We start from the raw sequence: 15,792 nt of genomic DNA on the forward strand, positions 1-15,792 counted from the left end.
GACTAATAGTTAAGATCAGAGGATGTTGATTGGATCACAGATGGGTATATGTCAAAGTTTAGTCTGGAAACTGTTTTGAAACCATTGAAAAAAAAGAATTAAAATGCTATGAAGCACTCAAAAAATTCGATGAAAGTAATCATTAATTTTACCGGAAGAACGTTGTATGGAATCATCCATGTTATTTTTGGGCAACATGGTAGAAAAAAATCCATATTTCTGATATATAACACTTTGAAACGGGTCAATTTGACCCGAGGACGACACAAGGGTTAAACATAGGACTAGACAGTTTTACTGAAATTGTTCTCACAATATTAATGACAACCTTCTTCCTATCAATAACCCCGATCCTAACAATACAGCAAATGTAAGCAAAATAAAATTCTCAAATGCATGTTTCATGCAATAACTTTGTCCATTGCCAAAAAATAATAATCTGTAAATAATGTTGGTTTGTATTTGTTCTTAAAGAGTAATTTGGATGCCAGAATTGATTGAGTGATTGATTAATTGATTTAACACAATGTCCACATAAAATACTAATATATGGACATTAACATTTAAAATATATACCTAGTAGATATATTAGATTATTATATCTATATATATATATATATATATATATGTATATATATATAATAGATATATATATTATATATATATTAGTGTATATATTTTAAAATATATATATTCAACTATATAAGTATATTATATATATATATATATCATTTTTCTACTATTGAACCAATTATATTCATGGTAATTTGCAAGCTCTGTGTCAGGATGGCATGACATGCCTGAGTGAAACATTAGGACGAAGAAAGAAAACAAGAACATTCATGTATAATGTGTTTACATTACGTTTTATTCATTTGCAATACTACCTAGACAAAATATATTAATACTAATAAAAAATACTTCAATTATATTTTATTTGGATATATTAAACCCTATAAACTTGCACTACTTTTTGTCTTACTGCACTGTCGCTCAGGCGTAAGCTTTTTAATGGCTACAAAACTTTTGTAATTGGTTTGGACATGACAAAAAAAATTTCAGAATACAGAAGGTTGGGGCGTCCGTCCGTCCCTAAAGAAAGACCAGGCATCCCAAAACCAAATCCCTGTTCATAACAATGATAAGCCAACCAGACATACCCTGATTCAGAATCAGAATCAGAATCTGGATCAGAAATACTTTATTGATCCCCAAAGGTAAACTCTGTGCGGCAGTTGCACAAATAGTGGAAATATGAATAAAGAAATATAAGGAGTTTGGATATGTACAGTATTTACATAGTTAAAGGAATGTTATTATACAGAATTATATTCTTGGTACTTGCGGCCAGCGCCCCTTAGCCTGTATGTTGGAAGCTCTGGCTATAGGCAGTATGGCTAAGTCTACATACACAATGTTCCACTTCCAGGATTTTTCATGTGCCGCCAGAAATTCCGCTGGATGTCCATCGTTGGTCGGATGTCCGTCCCCTTCCTCTTCCTCTGTGTTGGCGTTCTGACCTCTGGTGGATTTCTGAGGACTCTGGTTAACTGCTCCTCAGATCTCTGCAGGGTAAATCCAGACAGCTAGCTAGACTATCTGTCCAATCTGAGTTTTCTATTGCACGACTAAAACTACTTTTGAACGTACACATGTTCCACCAAAACAAGTTCCTTCCTCAAGCTATTTTGCAGCTGCGACGTGGCTCCACCCAAAGCTTTTTTTTATAGAAATGCCTACAAACCAGAGCAGGTATTTCTCCCATCCCGGAATGCTGTGTTGACCAGACCAGGCCATGGGTTGTGGGCAGTGGTGGAATGTAACTAGTTAAATTTATTCCAGTACTGTACTTAAGTCAAAATGTTGAGGTACTTTACTTGAATCTTTTCTTTTCATGTCACTTTCTACTTCTATTCCGCTCCATTTCAGAGAGAAATGTTGTACTTTTTACTCCACTACATTCATCAGAAAGCTTTAGTTACTAGTTACTGTACACATTCAGATTCCTGTACACAAACACATGTAGTTTATACAATCAGATGTTTTATTATAAAGTAAATTAGCCAACAATGTAACGGCCTAAAAGTCCAGCTGTAATGATTAGACCATTAAACACACAACTGTTTGGATCCTTTACACTTTTTACAACATGAGGATTTTTACTTTAAGTGCATTTTTCTGATGATACTTACATACTTCCACTTAAGTAACATTTTCAATGCGGGACTTTTACTTGTAACAGAGTGTTATTACAGTTCTGGTGACAGATGGGTTGCAACTAAAACAAACAACTTATGTATCCGTGGTTGCCGATTATTCATGAAGTTTGAGGGCCACGCAATCAGGAGAAGCGACAAAACAGGATGGTGCAGTGAGATGGGCTGTGAAGCATGTAATAAGTAAAGTGTTAGAGAAAATGTAATGATCTGTCTTCAGATTACAGTAGGGTTCACAATACAACCTGAGTCAAAGAAAATAGAACAGTTTACCTGAATCAATCTTATTGAAGACATACAAAACTCAATTCTAAAGTGACATTGTCTAATATGTGACTTTTTTTCCATGATTATTCTTGAGAATTTTAATGACAGGACAGCGGAAGAAGTAAAAGGGGGGAATGACATTCGGCAAAAGGGCCGCAGGTCAGAATTGAACCGGGCGCCCTCTCTCCCTTATGTTGGCGCCCGGCTAATATGTGACTTTGACCTTCTTTTTTACTTTGCTCTACTTTCTTTTGTACATTGACAGGACATTGATCCAAGTAAGTATAAGCTATATGCCCTCACATTCTGCCAACAATACTCCGAGTGACAGGATGATGTCCTGTCGCGCTGCCTTCTCTTTAACCAAGTGCCAGCATTTTCAAAGAACCCGGGTTTTTTTTTGATATTTTTTATAGTAGGTAGAGAAAATGAGCAATGTTGTCTCATCTCCAGCATTGGCATCATTGCTTTTCTCCTTAATCCTTCAGGCAGTCAATTTGCAGCCAGCGAAGTGTGAAGCTCTATAATGATGGGTTATTGACCCGTTTGCTGTTTGGCAACGAGGAAAGAGGCAAACTGAAAGGATAGTTCCTAGTTTCCCATGTGATATTCAGATGGCTCTTTGGTGCTGAAGGTAATGTAACTGAGGGTAATGTTTGCTTGTCTGATAATGGCCATACCAATATCAGCAAATGCTTGCCAGGAGTTATGCTTAATAAAACGAGGGTGTTGATATGCATTTCTATCATCTTCTCTTAAAGTTTGGGGTTAACACGCTCTGCCAGCAATAGAGGCCTTGTTGGTCATATAGGGCATTTTTTTATTGTAAAAAGAATTATAAATTAGTTTTTAGTTAATCATTTTTTCTCACCAACCTGTATTGTATATTAAACATACAAAAGACAAATGAGTCATGCAATGTCGGGTTTTATCTATTCGGCCAGACACTATCAAAAATATCTCTGCTTGTTTTATTTGTATGAAACGTGTCTTTGAGGACTTTGAAAAGCACTATAGAAGTCTGTCTTATTATTATTATTATTTTTAGACTTAAAAAACCTCGTCACGCACATTGGTTTACTACTAACATTGGATTTTCCTCCATTAGAGTTTCTCATCAATCAAAAGATTAAAGTTTTTATTGATTAGGCACAAGATAGCATTCTAAATGCAAAGGTGAATATTTTAAAGGTCAGCTACTGAGAAAAGTTACCATCAACTGCTGCAAGCACCACAAAGACCACACTCATGTGTCCATGTGTCTGTATTCACTTATTTCCAATAAAATCCAAACAATTTTCAAGGAAAGAAATGACATTTGGAGCATGATATCTCACCTAGAAAAAAATACATAATCCAGCATTCCTAGAAAGCAATGTTCTTTTTGTGGCACTTTTTGTCTGTTTCTCTCTCTCTCTCTCGCTCTCTCTCTCTCGCATTCTGTCTCTGTCTCTCCTCTTTCCGTCTTGCTGTGCTTCCCATGAGGTTCTAGTGGTTATCTATCTTGACACGAGGGAGGGGAAGCCTAAGGGTAGGGCTTGACAGGGATTCCTCTCCATGATTCCTGGCAGCTCTCTCCAGTCCCCTGCTGTCACTGTAGGGGAATATAAGGGAGTTATAAAAGAACGCTGTCATGTCACTGTCACAAACACTGTATGGAACCCAGACGTCCGGCCCCAATTCCAACTGTTAGCTGCAGAATTGTGTTTTGTGTGTGTGTGTGTGAGAGGGCAAAGAGAACCTGTATTTCTGTGTATACCTGCCACGTTCAGGTCTAGATTCCCCACACAGTACATTGTCAAACTAATGTTTAACATGTTCATGAATTAATGTCTTTTCTTCTCAGTTTAAACCACACATTGAGTTTGACAGAAGTTAGGCTTTGTTGGGTTGTGTTTTTTATGATTATTTTGCTTTCAATACTCACAAAACCAAATGTTCTGATCTGGGAAGACAATCACAATGATCTTTAGTGTGTAACTTTTTGATATAAATGAACGTCTGTTACATTCAAGCCATTACCAAATGAGTTGCTACCAAGCTAAGTAAGACTATCAGCTCCACACAACTCTCTGTATCTCTCAGTATGGCTATGTTCCCAAGATTGTGGCGCTCGAGTGAAGATAATGACCTCTTCCGAAGAGTCCATCATCTTTTTTAAATCCTCCGTGTCCTTCTTGGCTACTAGCAACTCCGTGGAGGAGGTATGGGGACGGTGTGCAGAATTAAAATTTCTCATGGGCTCGACAGAAATGTGCACTATAGCTTTATGACAACAATGGCCCATAGGACAAGAACAACAAGCAGGCAGGAAATCAGACCAACACACAACCCTATCACCAGACTACAACATCCATATTAGACGATTCAGCAACACTATGCACTGTGGAGGAGGGTCTGGCTACGCAAGACTATCTTCAGTAGATAGTGGTTGACATGGCCCCAGTTTTGAGAAGCAGGCAGCAATACCAGTTTGTTTGTTAGTTATTAAAACACCAAAATAACACAAACTAACTATTCGTGGCAGCCTTAAAACTCCCATGTTCTGCTTGCAGGGTTAAATTACTGTTTTTGTCAAAGGAGTCTGGTGGCTTAGAAGAAATAATAGATAACAGCTTCAGTTCCCTCAGGGCTGTCCTACAACAAGGTAAAGCGGTGAAAATATTTTAAATATAGCGTCCATTTAAAAGAATTATTTTAAGTCTCTAAAATGGGTTTAGCTGCTGCCTCCGCCCACAGCAGGACATTGCTTAGGGTCTGTGTCGGTACTCCTGCCTGCTTCCCCAAAGTGGCAACACACTAACCATCTACTGTAGATAATACCCTGAGTGACTATGGCTACGTAGCTCACCTCTTACAACCCTACTTCAACAGATCTGAACTCTGGCTTTTAACACCGATAGCCTGTAGCCATGACAAAACAACCAAACAGTGGTTAGTGTCTTTTGAAGATCGTTGGTGTAATGGAATGGCTTTGAGTGACAACAGACGGCATGTCTGTTACTGAGAACATTTATTGTTCACTATGCTGCAGTTTACACACAAGAAAAGAACAATTTAGTCCTGGCAACTTCAAATAAAAGCACTTCTTATGGTCTGCAGTAAACTAAATTACTATTAAACGAATAAAGTTGTGTACCTTTTCAAGTATCAGCTACAAATCAAGTAAACAGTGTTTAACATGTCCTTAGACTGTTTTAAACCATACACCACAAGTTTCTTATTTAAGTGTTTTAAACAAACATTTCACAACATCCTCCCGCCCGATGAACTGTTCATTACTATTTGGCCTATCGCCTAATTAATCTCTAAAGGGTAAATCAACTGAACCGGGCTCTTTAAAAAACTTCCTGGAGAAGTACGAACAGTGCAGGAACAAATAAGTCCATCTCCTCCTGGAAATAGCTCTGTTATCCTGCCCATTTTCCAAGTCTGCCTGGGAGTGTTATCCTCTCCGATCAAGATGACCTCTCCCACCTTTAGCACAGTGGGTGTGGGTATGTCACACTTGTGAGCTGATTTCAAGTTCAGCAAGTAGTCCTTTCTCCAGCTGTTCCAAATGCTAGTTATTAGTCTCTGTCGGTATCTCCATCTCTTACCAATGTCCTCTCGACTCACATTGATTGCTTGAGATGAGTGGCTGGGACTCTGATGCATCGCTGTCCACATAAGAAACAGGCCTGGAATTCAGCACCGCCTCCACCTCTGCAAGCATGGTTGTCAGCTTCTCAAAGTTTAGTGAAGCTGTCCCCAGGACCCTCTTTAGACATGTTTTTACAGATCTTACAAGCCTCTTCCAGAAGCCGCCCAACCAAGCAGCTCGCTCAGCAAGATACTTCCAGGTGATCCCTTTGAGCTCCAATTCCTTAAATGACCTCCATAGTATTTTCAGGTCTTGTTCTGCTCTCTTGAATGTCTTAGCATTGTCGGAGTAAAAAACTTTACACAGTCCTTGTCTTGCAATAAATCTCTTTAAAAGAAAACTTTCAGTAGTCTGATCTGAAACTATCTCCAGATGCAGTGATCTAGTCCCACCACAAGTGAAAAGTGCGATGTATGCCTTCTTAGGCTGACCACTGGATCTGACATACAAAAGGTCCTGCAAAATCTACCCCAGAAACTTCAAATGGTGGGGACTCTGTGACTCTATCTCTGGGTAACGGAGCTGTAACTTGCTGGGCTGGTCTCACTTTTAGTCAAAAGCAAATGTTACAATGTAACATTGTAACATTTAATGTCCCTTAAAACCCAGAATCTCTCCCTCATTTGCACTAGAGTGTCTCTGACACCAGAATGCATCTCTCTCTCACGACAGGACTGAAATGTTAACTCAGAGTAGCTGTGCTTTGTAAGCAGTATCCATATGTGTTGATCCCTAATATCAAAGTACTGCAACCTGCTTCCTATACAAATGAGACCATTTTTATCAAAAAACGATTTCAGGTCTTTGATTTTTGAATCTCTTCTGAGGTTTTGTCCCTCTTTTAGCTGACAGATTTCCTAGCTAAACCTATGCCCTTGTGTCATCTTCACCCGATATACTTCTGCTGCAGGAAGCTCCTCAGAAGTGAGTTCTCCCCCAGTCCTTTGACCACAACGTGCATTAGCTAAGAACCTTTTCACCCATGTAGTTATTATTAACACTGTTTAACCCTCTGTACTTGCTCTACTTACACAAAGTACTAACTTTGTCTAAGCCACATTCCTCATCAATGTTCTTTGCTGCATCAGTCGATGACAGGGAAGTGGGTCCCTTCCACCACAGCTGCTCTTGGATGAGGCTCTCAACACTCTGGCCTCTCGTGGGTAAGTCAGCAGGATTAATGTTGCCACTGCAGTGGGACCAATGTTCTGGATTATAGAGTCCTTGAATTTCAGTCACTGTGTTTGATACAAATGGCTTCCACCTATGTGCTGTGCTACGTATCAATTGAAAAACAGTCATGGCATCAGTCCACATATTAAGCTGATTTCTTCGCATGTTCAGAGGCATGAGAAGGTTGTTCCCTAAATTTGCTCCTATCAGGGTGCCCATGAGCTCCAAGCGTGGGACGGTCATTTTCATTAGTGGGGCCACCTTTGACTTTGATGCCACAAAACTGGTGACAACTTGTCCTTCCTTGTTCTCTCCTTGCAGATAGGTGACTGCACTGTCTGCCTTTTCACTGGCATCACAGTAGACATGCAACTTGGATGTCTGTGCGTTTGGCTGTATTTTACCTTGGTACCATCTTGGAATTGCAAACAAGTGGAGCTGCGGCAGCTCTGCACACCATTGATCCCATTTTTCAGCCAGGTCTGGGAGTAACTGTTTATCCCAATCAATTTCCCCTTTCCCAAAGTTATTTAAAAAGGCATTTTATCTGTATGGTAAATGGGGTGAGAAACCCGATGGGGTCAAAGATGCGAGCTGATGTCGGTAATACTTTTCTCTTTGTGTTTTCTTTGCCCTTTAAGATGTCCAGCAGTCCTTTCAGATCAAACAAAAAGTCATCATTTTCAGATCTCCAGACCAATCCTAACACCTTCAGTACATTTCCACAAGTGCCAGGTTTCTGATGTGTGCTCTAGTCTGCTTTCTGTCCACTTAGCCTTCAGTCCTGGTGAGTTTGTTACCCATTTGCACAAATTCATGCTGGCATGAGACAGAATCTCCTTTGCTGTTGTGATGACTGAAAATGCTTTATCTACACTGTCAGAGCTGGAGATGAAAAAATGTACAGAGAGAGACTCATTTAGTGCCTTCACAGCTGTAGGTTATGCTTGATATGTTGTCTTATGGTTGAAGTTAGCAGAAATGGGCTGGGTGACACACCAAATACCATTCTATTCATCCTCGTGATGCGCTGCTCATTTTTACAGTCACTGGTTGGCAATCCGTGCAGCCACAAAAACCTCCCAGCATCTGTATCCCTTTCTGTTAGAGCTATCTGCCTTAAGAATGCCTTAGTAATGTCTGCAGTAAATGCTATCTGGTGGAGCCTGAACTTGATTAGCACGTCTCACAGATTTGGGTTAAGGTTTGGCCCAGTCAGCAAACATTTAGTGAGGGGGAACCCACCTTGTGTGACGATGCATCAAAAACTACTCTTGGTTTAGTTGTTACCTTGTCTTATCTTAGAACAGCATAATGTGACATGTAGTATCTCCCAGTCTCGGGTTGCTCTGCTGGGACACCCTCACAGATGCTATCTTTGCCATTGTGAAGTTATCTGGGAGATCTGGTTTGTCTGGTCGCCAGGGCAACTCAACTTGGTAACGACCATTCTTGTATGTTACAGCATGGTTAAAGTTCTGAAGAGCCTCTATTTCATCTGGGTTCTGGATTTTTTCACTGACGAGGCCAAATGACTCCACCTCCCAGAAGGCATGCAGTTGTTTGGAGATCTGAGCATCCTCCTGCAGGTTGATGTTGGTTACACTAGATGTTGACACTGGTCCTTGCAAGGCCCATCCGAAGCTGCTTACCATGGTCATTAGTGACTCTGTTATCCTGTGGACCTTGCCGGTCACTACTTTCCTGTAACAGTTTCTCCTATTAACACTACCAGTTCTGGGTCATGTGTGCCTTCTTGTGGGAAATCAGCAAGTTTCAGACCCCTTTTCTTTAATTCCGTTTGGTTGGGTTCACCTGGCACTTTTTTCACAGCACTGCTCACTTGAGGAGTCTCCACTGCTTCAATGTGAATTCTTTACTGTGTATTCCACACATTATCCAGAGACACATTTGCAATGTTGCGCTGTGCAGTAACAGGACTAGTAGAGCCAAAGGTGTGAAGGTTTAACGTCTCCTGCCGTATTACTAGTAGTCCCAAGGCTTTAACCACGGCCTCATGAATGAAGCTTCTCTGGCTACCTCCATCCAGCAAACAGCGTACAATCTTTCTCCGTCCTGGGCCCTCTGTCCACGCCTTTACTGTTTGGAGCAGTACTGCGTTTGTCATGTTAGCCTTTTGTTTCACTGCACTAGAGACACAGGATACAGTAGCATCAATGCTGCCATGGTCTGCATCTGTCTTCATTTTACTTTGCTCACAGACAGACTGGTCATGCCTGCGACCACACAAGGTACACATAGCGCCTTTAACTCTGCAGGATTTTGCTGTCTTTTGGGCCTATGCACACATAACATCTTCCCAACCTTTTCAGTTTCTCTTTGCGTGCAGACACAGACTTTTCTGGACAGCGTTCTGGTTTATTGTTATCGCTGTCCCAGTACATACAATTCTGAGGGGCATTACTTGCGGTGTGCAGTGCAGTGGCTGAGGGCACATTCCAGTTTTTAGGTTTGTTTCCACTGAAAGACTTTGGCTTAGCACTTAATCTGTTATTTGTGTGTTACCTGGACGTAAAAGCTGAAGTGCTCTCGCTCTGCTTTGGACCTCGGTTTGCAGGATTTTGAAGAACCTTCCATTCATCATTGAGGTCTGACTTGCGTGTGTAAGCCAGTGCTACAGTATGTTCTCCAGTATGAGCTGCAGCAGCACTTCGAATGACGACCGAAAACGCTTGTCTTGAATACACAACAGACAACTTCCATGCCGGCTACTTCAAAACAAAATCACTTCCTGTGACGGTCTGCAGTAAACTAAATTACTATTAAACAAATTAAGTTGTTTACCTTTTCAAGTATCAGCTATAAATCAAGTAAATACTGAGTTTTAATTATACTATAATTTAATATTTCCTTAACCAAACACCACAGATTTCTTATTCAAGTGTTATAAACAAACATTTCAAAGTTGGCAACAGCTTGAGCCATCGTTGGTAAGAAAGAAACGGTCTTAGTTGTAAAGACCAATTTAACAGACTAAGATAATGCTAACCACACAGGAAAGTCTCAAAGCCACCAGTTAAATCTTTAAGCACCGTTTGACCTCTTCATATTGAGAGAGGGTAAAGTTAGCCACCCTTAGCTCAGAGCAGACCAAGTTGTCCATAGTGAGCCATTGGACCATGAGGATTCATGAATAAAACATAGCACGTGTGTGGTGGTGATCATAGGTTATCGCACAATGCGGGCAGACAGTGCCACCCACTGTGCCATATGGTGTGTCTCATTTCATAATTGAATATTTGTTTGAAAATCAAAATTCCAAGCACAACAAGCCACAGGGCTATTGATGGATTCCGCTGTGGTCTGTGTATTGTATTAATTTCTGATTTACAGTCAGAGATTGTAATGTGTAGCGGTTATGTGAATGTTGAACAAAGACACCATGCCTCAGGGCACGTTCTTTCATGTAACAGAATGTTTTTACAGCAATTACGGTTCAAAAGTGGAACCAAATGATCTGCTATTGGCAAAACAGGAAAAGAGCAAATGTCATGGAGTATTAATATGTTAATCTAGCCTTTTTTGGAAGGGAGAAGTTAGATATCAACTTGATTCCAACGCCAAAATGCTCACAGCGCAGTGGTTTACTGCATTATTTGAACATTTCTAGCAGATTTAATTAGGTTTAAAATTATTCAAAAGGGCAGACCTCTACTTCAGGAAATTTTATGAGATCTTCACATATCTGAGTTTGTCTACACTTATTACGGAGTGTCACAATTAAACATTTTCAAATGCTGTATTTTTTCTTCTTGTTTTAAGGCCCACCACTTGGTTTAATAATAAGGCTATCAACCTCAGCAGTGCATTCATTTGTTCTTCCCCGTGTGCACTTATAGTCTCAGTGACCTTTACGGCTCCTGGACTTGTTTCTTACGTAACGGGAGTACAGGTGACTTTCCTCTGCATGGCTGCATTCGGTGATCCATCGCTGCAGTAGCAGCAACAGCCCCTGATGACTTCCTGACATACAAGAAGTTCTTCATCTGCGAAATGGCCGCCTGTGTTGCTGTGCACCTTGAATGTGTAATTCTCTCCCTGTCACCTTGACTTACCCATCTCCGGTCTGCAGATCGTCTAATAACCGTGTACAGGGGGGAAACTGTTTCATGTAAATGGGCTCCTGCTCTAAGCTTAGATGACAGAGGAAAAGGCTGGACTATCTATCAGCAGCGGGAAACCTTTACCAGGGAAGGAACAGCAAATTCAATTAGCAGCTGAGGCAGTGGCTGTGGTGTCGGGATATGTCTGGAGGGGACAAACGCTCACCTTGGGCCCTGTGATCCATCAGAAATCCAAGGATTACCTCGCTCAACCACCCAGCGACTTGTACTGGTCCACATCTCTCATGCTGATGACATGTATTTCTCTTTGATCCGTTCAAAAGAAACCCTCAACATACCCCGCTATGCAGAAGAATTAAAGTTGTTTTCAGTAATAAAGACCAGCCCTGCAAAACACCTCCATAAAGAGTAACAACTTGAGAAATTGACAGTTGACAGTTGTATCTGGGATCGTGCCAGTTCAGTCACTTGGACGGAGCTCAGAAAAGAGCAGCATGATTATGAAACGCATGTCGGTGTCGGACGTCACCTTGAGCCGACTTTGTTTTTGGATCGATTGCAGAGAGATTGCACATGACTTCATATCTTTAATTGAGCACCGCCGTGACCTCACTCACCCCATTGGAAATGCCAGGAGCCAGCAAAGCAGGGAGGAAGAAATAAATTGGGCCAAGGTTATGGGAAAAAGGAGCATGTATTTAGCGCGTTGAGAATTTCGCCAGATGTTGAAAAAAAGAACTTTGAGAAAGTGTTCTGCTTCCCCGCGACCGCGAGTAATAAAAGATAGATGTTATGTGTGTGATGCCATTGAGCTTTGACAGCCAAAGCCGGTTTCTTGTCAAACAAGGATTGCAGTGTCTTTTTCTCATCTGAAGCTGAAAATAAAAAGCCCAGTGTTGGGTATCAGATTCTGCACACCCTGTGGTTTATGCATTATTAGTGGCGGGGACAGCGAGGAGAGCTTGTTATTTCTGCAACATGTGTGACCTCTCTCAGGAAATCCACCCTGTAATGACTACTGATGATGTGCACTTTGGGGTATTGTAATGCATCCTTGATAGTTCACCACATGTATGCTAAATTAGAGACAAACTAAATCATTTTCCCTTTAAATTGCTTCCTCATTTAATGAATAATGGGTTTTGGTTATTGGTTTCGGAGGGATTATAAGTCCTTGGTAATGACAATGATAATGATTTCTTAGCTTTTACAATATCTTATGTTTAGATGTTTGTTGGAGGATGATTGGCACAATTCTTATAAATATTTGCCATTCCTCAGTGTTTTAAATAAGTGGAAACTCAGTCATATTTGCATACCATGCATGCTCACTTGAATGACATGAATACCTACGGCTCATTATAATGTCTTTAATTGCATTGTCCTTGAACTGTCATTTGTCCTTGCCAAGTAGATAATGTCAGCGTGGATAGGCTCATGGTTACAAGCATTACACATTATACTGGATAATTTGGCTCTCGTCATTTCCCATCCACTGAGATTAAGTAGTTACCCCACGAAGTTAGTATTTTGTAGTAAAGATATCCATATTGTGTGCCATGCTGGCTGAATTCTGAGCAGAAAATGTTTTTTTCAATGAAATTTTCCATTTTTTTGTTACTCTTCCTGTTGTGCCTGTGTGACAGGGTTATTATATTCACTGTGTAGGTAAAGTGGGAACACTTCACTTTTTACAGCACAGAGTTAAAGACATAAATTCTATTATGAATTTTCAGACTTCAGTTGACTAATTCCATCAACTTCTGCTGGATTCTGCTGAACATTATATTGCATTATACATTATGTTTAAAGCCATTCCCAAATGGCACATCAAGTCCCAGTGGGATACTTAAAGTCCTGAATTCATTTCACTATTTCTTCATGCTTTCCCATAGCTTTAATTATTGGAACACGTCCATAGAATAATAACAGCAGACAAAGAAAAGGGTCCATTCAGCAACAGAATGTGGCCACGAGAACTGAAACGCATGAATTAAAATTAATCAAAGTAACCATTGTGCATTTCTACATTTGTGAAGTGAAAGGAAATTAACAGAGGTCAATCAAATGCTTAAATCAAATTCGTTGAAAGGAAGTTTTAAGGTTCAACTGTTCATGTGCAGCAGTGTTTCACATAGACTCCAGCATACTAGCTGTATGACTAGAGTGCTTTATATTGTAACGCAAAACTATCGCTCCATTGTGAGCAACAGCATTTGCAGTTATTTTCAATTCAATAGCCCATGGTTTTAACCACGACCTGCATAACACTGTGGATCTAAAGCACTTTGTTCAGATGCTACACACTGCTGTCACAACTGTTAACCACACACTCAGAACAGAATAGATTTCAGTCTGGTGTCTATCGCACACTGCCGATTGTAATTTTAGCTGAAAGACTAAGCAGGTGTCTTGTTTTAGACTCGTTAGTGAACATATACAGCGGCTTTAACCCATGTTAAAGTTGATTAAAAAGAGGAATAAAAAACATCTTTTGGAAATTGATCTTAATGCCTTAATTCCAAAACAATTAGGAAACTCAAACCTTTAAGGACACAAATTTTCTTTGTGAATGAATAATGTGTTGTAAATAAATAAAGGTTCTTCCTTAAAATACAGGGGGCATAAGTATACACCCCCTTATGTTAAATTCCCATAGAGGCAGGCACATTTTTTATTTTTGAAGGCCAGTTATTTCACGGATCAGGATACTATGCATCCTGATAAAGTTCCCTTTGCCTTTGGAATTAAAATTCCAATGCTGGAATTTCCCCCCCCCCCCACATCATCACATACCCTTCACCATACATAGAGCTTGGCATAGTGTTATCTCAGTTAGCCTAACAGCTGGTTTGATTTGCATTTAGAGATGATTGTATGTGCCTGGCTCTATGGGAATTTAACATAGGGCTGTGTATACTTATGCCCCTTGTATTTTAAGGAAGAACATTTATTTATTTACAATACAATATTCATTCAGAAAGAAAACGTATGTCCCTAAAAGGTTGGATTTCTTTTTTAATTAAGGCATTACAGTTTTTTACGATTGCTATGATTGATTTTTCAATACTTTTAACAATTTTCGAAACTCTTAACACAGTTAGCACTACATCTGTCTGTGCAAGCTATACTATTAACACATTTCTTGTTGCTTTAACACATAATGCATACAATTAACACAAATTTAAAATGCATAAACTCCTTTTACACACAAGCTCAAACAAGACCAAAACAATAGATTTTTACTGCCAAATTTACCAATGCTTTAACACTGTATGTCAGAACAGATAACACCATGTTCTAAACCTAAGCAGGTGTCTTATTTTAGACTAGTTAGTGAAGCTCACAAAGCCTTTTTTTTGATACAATCACCAAATAAGAATGTGCAGACGCCCAATGTGATGAAGAACTGTGAAGCTGAGAAAGTTAGTATTTCCTGTATTGGTGATTGATGCTAGTGTTTTTACTCTCAGTGTGTTCTGAGCGACAGTGTGTGTGTTGTCTCAGTGAGGGTTGTGCATAGTGTGTGGTGCACTGAGCCTGTTTTTGTGTTGTCATTAGTTGTGTTGTTAGGAATGAGTTTTGCAGCTGATGTGAACTGTAGCTCAGGTGACTCTTGGTAGTGCAGACTGGAGTTAGAGTTTTGCACATGTGGCTCCAGTTGTGCACACTGTTGTTTAGCAATCAAAGAAAACTGTAAAGGTTGTGGAACATTGGCCTAAATCAGCCATCTTAGCTAAGTGATTAGATAAAATACATTTTAATCGTGTGTAGGATATACTCCAAGTAGAACACCTACAGTGTATGTTTCATTTTTAACACTTTACCATACTCTATTAAGAGTAATAGCTGCATGTAGACAGTAGTAAACACTCTACCTTAGAAAATACCATTATCGAGTTTATCTTGAGGCGCTGGGGAGCACTGTGGCCCCTTGGGGCCCCCTTGTTATGCTCTGAAGCTGCATCCCAGTGCCGGAAGAAAAATAAAAGCAGTCTGTTCTAAGACACACGGTTTCATTAGTGCACATCTTGGCAAGCCCATAACCGTGGTGAAAGGCAAAAAAGTTGAAGTCAAGAAAATGAGCTCCACCAACATTTTTTTTTTTCTGCTACAGAAAAGGTCTTTCAGGTTTTTTTTCATTGCTAAACAACAGTGGGCCAAACTGGAGCTACATGTGCAAAACTCTAACTACAGTCAGCACTGCGTGTAACAGGAGAAGTCATCACTTGATCTCTTATCAACAACGGCAGATCTGTCTCTTTTACAGTTTTTTAGAATTGCTATGACCGATTTTTCAATACACTTAACAAGTTTCCTAAACTCTTAATGCACCAACACACCTAAAACATACAATTGGCAAAACGGTTAACTTTGTGTTCCAAATCACACATTGTAAACTAAACTC

The 15,792-nt window shown here is 40.0% G+C and overlaps 1 protein-coding gene and 2 long non-coding RNA genes across 3 annotated transcripts in view; 2 read left to right on the forward strand and 1 right to left on the reverse strand.

The window, feature by feature from the left end:
- Positions 1-15,792, forward strand: part of ntm (neurotrimin) — a 537,242-nt gene that overhangs the window by 305,085 nt on the left and 216,365 nt on the right. The gene's annotated exons all lie outside the window — the stretch shown is intronic.
- The window catches only part of LOC116700855 (uncharacterized), a 14,184-nt gene continuing 408 nt past the window's right edge, over positions 2,017-15,792 (forward strand). Inside the window, exons 1-2 of the long non-coding RNA XR_004334754.1 lie at positions 2,017-2,122; positions 14,252-14,259. This is a non-coding gene — a long non-coding RNA (uncharacterized LOC116700855). The remainder of the gene's footprint in view (positions 2,123-14,251; positions 14,260-15,792) is intronic.
- Positions 2,045-15,792, reverse strand: part of LOC116700853 (uncharacterized) — a 14,846-nt gene continuing 1,098 nt past the window's right edge. The window contains exons 2-3 of the long non-coding RNA XR_004334752.1: positions 6,102-6,109; positions 2,045-2,120 (exon numbers count right to left, since the gene is read on the reverse strand). This is a non-coding gene — a long non-coding RNA (uncharacterized LOC116700853). The remainder of the gene's footprint in view (positions 2,121-6,101; positions 6,110-15,792) is intronic.

Source organism: Etheostoma spectabile, chromosome 13 (genome assembly GCF_008692095.1).
Source record: "Etheostoma spectabile isolate EspeVRDwgs_2016 chromosome 13, UIUC_Espe_1.0, whole genome shotgun sequence".
Lineage (NCBI taxonomy): Eukaryota > Metazoa > Chordata > Actinopteri > Perciformes > Percidae > Etheostoma > Etheostoma spectabile.